Source organism: Palaemon carinicauda, chromosome 28, assembly GCF_036898095.1.
Source record: "Palaemon carinicauda isolate YSFRI2023 chromosome 28, ASM3689809v2, whole genome shotgun sequence".
In the NCBI taxonomy this organism is placed as follows: domain Eukaryota; kingdom Metazoa; phylum Arthropoda; class Malacostraca; order Decapoda; family Palaemonidae; genus Palaemon; species Palaemon carinicauda.
This window is the reverse complement of record NC_090752.1, coordinates 84,762,136-84,766,248: the sequence shown is the minus strand read 5'-3', so window position 1 is coordinate 84,766,248 and position 4,113 is coordinate 84,762,136. Positions and strand designations below refer to the sequence as shown.

The window sequence follows — 4,113 nt, the reverse complement described above, 5'->3', positions numbered from 1 at the left end:
TATATATATATATATATATATATATATATAATAGTACTTTTCATAAGGGCACCTTTCCAGATTATCACAACGGATTATTATGGATGATGATGATGATAGCAATTATGATGGCTGTGATACTAGTGAGGAAGATATTTCTACTGATGATGAAAGTGAGAATGATGATGTATCATTGATGAAAGTGATGATAATCTCGATAGTGATAGAAGTGATGAAGGAGACTGGATGAGGGTATTAGACAATGATGTTGGACCACCTCCTGTAAGATTCACAGGCCATTGTGGACCAATGCATCCCCCAAAACACGATGCCCAACCAATAGAATACCTGAAGCTTTTTAATACAGATAGTTTTGTTCAGAAAATTGTTGATGAAACTAATCTGTATGCAAGTCAGTGGATCCAGTCCCATACTGAGTATCTTCAACAAAAGAAAAGGTCTATGGTCAACTTATGGATCAAATAAGGTCAAACATTTGTGAATGAAATGTTTGAAATGTTTGCTTTCTTAGGAGTTATTTTGAATATGGGGCTTAACAAGAAACAATCCCTGACATCTTACTGGGATTGTACGAATCCAAGCCAGACAACACCGGGGTTTTCTAACCACTTCAACAGAGAGAGGTTTGAAGTTTTACTCAAGTTTCTGCATTTTGCAGACAATTCAAAAAGGCCACCATCAGATCACCCAGCATATAAATTGTATAAGATACAACCAGTTATTGATCACTTCCAGAGAACTTTCAAAAGTCATTATTACCCTGAACGCAAAATATCCATTGATGAAAGTATTATTGGCTTTAGAGGTAAGACCCCTCATTTGCAACAGTATATGCCAAACAAGCATCATGCTAGGTTTGGGATAAAGGTTTGGTGTTTATGCGAGGCAAGAACTAGCTATACTTATGCTTTTGAAATATATAGGGGAACAGCTGGTATGCAAGTAAGTGATAATGGGACCACATATGACCTTGTTATGAGGCTTCTTGAGAAAGCAGGGTTATTTCATCGTGGTCATCACCTAGGTCTTGATAATTACTTTTCTTCACCTAAGCTATTTCAAGATCTTAGGCAAAATGGCACAACAGCAACTGGAACAGTTCGCACTAATCGTAAAGGATTGCCTATGGATGCTATAAAGAAAAAATTGAAAAACAAAGAGGTTTCAGAGCGTAGAAAGGGTCCTTTGTTATGTGCGACTTAAAAGGATGGCAAGAAAACACCTGTTCTTTTATCTACTTCCTCAAAAGCAGACTATAAAACTGTAAGCAGAACAGGCAAACCTGACAAAATTGTTCCACATATTGTTGATGACTACAATCATGTCTTGGGTGGTGTAGACATGAAAGACACCCAAGTTGTACTCATACCTATCTGAACGTAAGACACTAAAATGGACAAATAAGGGATGCTTTTCACTTAGTGTCGTTTGAGAAGTTGGTCTCCCGGGGGAGACTCAAACTAAGAGCGGTTCAGTGGAACCTAAAAGAATTTTGGACCCCGGGGGAGTCCGCACACAAGATGGTCACGGTGTCCTCGGAGACTGAGAAAACCCTGAAGTGGTGGCACGACAGGACGGTCACGGTGTCCTCGGAGACTGAGAAAACCCTGAAGTGGTGGCACGACAGGACGAATACCGTCAAGGGAATGCCATCGCGATTGATCCCCCGGAGATGCTGCTATTCACGGACGCATCAAAGGAGGGATGGGGAGCCCATCTTCTCAACGAATCAGCGAAGGGAAAGTGGTCCCCCGAAGAAAAGAACCTTCACATAAACGTCCTGGAACTGATGGCGATTCAGAGGGCATGCGTAGAATTCGTCCACATTCTCCGAGGAAACACGGTGGCTCTGATGTGCGACTATGCCACGGTGGTAGCCTATGTGAAAAAGCAAGGAGGACTAAAGTCGAAAAAGTTGTGCAGTCTCACGATAAAGATCCTGGAATGGGCCGCAAAGGAGCGAATGGAGGTCACAGCCAGGTTCATTCCAGGGAAGAGGAACGTCCTAGCCGACGGCCTCAGCAGGATGGGCCAAGTGGTAGGGTCGGAATGGTCCCTACACCCAGAAGTGGCTCAGATGGTTATCCTGAAGTGGGGGTCGCCGATAATGGACCTCTTCGCCACAAAACTCAACGCACATCTCCCCGTGTTCTGTTCTCCAGTGCCAGACCCAACAGCAGCGTTCGAGGACGCCTTTCAACACTATTGGGACAACCTCGACGTGTATGCCTTCCTTCCCTTCGTGGCGCTCAGGCAGGTCCTCAACAGAGTGAGACGAGCAAAGAACCTGTGGATGACTTTGGTAGCTCCCTGGTGGCCGGAGAGAGAGTGGTTCGCGGACCTAAAGGAACTGGCGCTCCTTCCACCCTGGCCCCTTCCGGGCAGAGAGGACCTCCTCCGTCAGCCCCACTTCCAAAGGTTTCACGAAAACCCTCGGTCCCTCCGCCTACACGCGTGGAGGTTATCGAGCGGGTCCTGAGGAAGGAAGGATACTCATCGAAGACCGCAACAAGGATGTTGGGTTACCTAAGACGGTCCTCAGTCGCGGTTTATCAAGCGAAATAGGCCACTTTCACAAAATGGTGCGCCTCGCAGAACCTCAGGCCGTTGGAGGCCTCCATTCATAGGATAGCAGATTTCTTAGTCTATCTAAGAGACGACGTAGGCATGTCTATCCCGGCCATCAAAGGTGTCCGAACTGCCTTGGACCAGGTCTTTCTCCTCGAGGGTCTAGATCTAGGAGCTTCTCGGCTAATCTTGATGCTCATCAAGAGCTTCGAACAATCGTGTTCTCCCCGTTCCTCTAGAGTGCCGCAGTGGGACGTGGCCAGAGTTCTTAAGGCTTTGTTTGAGCCACCCTTCGAGGCCCTCAGGGACATTCTGGACAAAGAGCTCACCCTCAAGACTGTCTTCCTTCTCGCTCTGGCCTCGGCTAAGCGAGTGAGCGAACTACATGGGCTGTCGTACGAGGTTTCGCACTCGAAAGGTTGGAAGGATTTGAGTTTTAAGTTCCTGCCCGATTTCGTGGCCAAGACGCAGAACCCAGCCTCCTGGGACCCTAGGTTTGAGGGATTTTCAGTGCAAGCGATTCCGCGATCAGACAACCCGAGGGATTTGTTGCTATGCCCGGTCAGGGCAGCTAGAAAATACCTGGAAAGGACAGCCAGATTTCGCCCTGGGATTAAGAGTCTGTTCGTCTCCTTGGGCATGGTGAAGAAAGCAGTGTCCAGGAACACTATCTCCTTCTGGTTATGGCAAGTGATTAAGAGAGCCTATGACAGTGCCGGATCCTCGGCGCCGGGTAAGACGAGGCCCCATGATATTAGGGGCCTGAGCACTTAGCTAGCCTTCGAGAAGAACATTGCTGTGGGCCAGATCCTGAAGGCGGGCACATGGTCCAGGCAGTCCACCTTTACGGCCCAATACCTGAAGGACTATACTAGGAAGTGTCTGGACTTCTTCTCCATTGGTCCGGTCATTTCTGCGCTCCAAAAGGTTTAAGGTTGAATCCCCGGGGAAGCCCGTGGAAAGTAATTCCAAGCGACACAAGTTCCTTCCTTACTTTTTCCCCACTTGTCCCCACTTCCCCTCCATTCCCTTTTTCCCTTACTCCTCCCATGTGAGAAACGTTCAGTGGAGACGCCCATGTCCGGAGATCCTTACAGAAGGGAGTTACTTAGACACAATAGTTTTTTTGTAGTTCTCCCCAAGTCTCATAACCCGTTAGTGGTCAGAAGAACCTAGGCTCCTATCTAGGTTCAATCTTTATTATCCAGCAGGTCTCTCGGTCCATAAGAGTACCCCCTCCTCCTGAAGTATAAGTCTCCTAAGAAAGTAGTTCGAGGTAAGTACTCCGTGTTGGAACAAATCACAAATTTTAAAGTAATTTGTATTTTTCCTAACAGTACTTACCTCGAACTACTTTAGGGTTATTGCCTGCCCATCCTTCCCCGAGTGTCTTACAGGACTTTGATACCATATCTATCAAAAACTTAGTGGTGACCAAGACCTGGCCACGCGCTCTCGCTGACCCGGGTCGCCTCAGGGCGAGTATTCATCCGTGACAGAGGGACCCACTATAGAAAACGGAGATAGGGGAAGCTACACAAAATT

The 4,113-nt window shown here is 47.1% G+C and overlaps 1 pseudogene; it reads left to right on the top strand.

The window, feature by feature from the left end:
• The first annotated feature begins 225 nt into the window (after positions 1–225).
• Positions 226–1,432, top strand: LOC137621911 (piggyBac transposable element-derived protein 4-like; annotated as a pseudogene).
• The last annotated feature ends 2,681 nt before the right edge of the window (positions 1,433–4,113 follow it).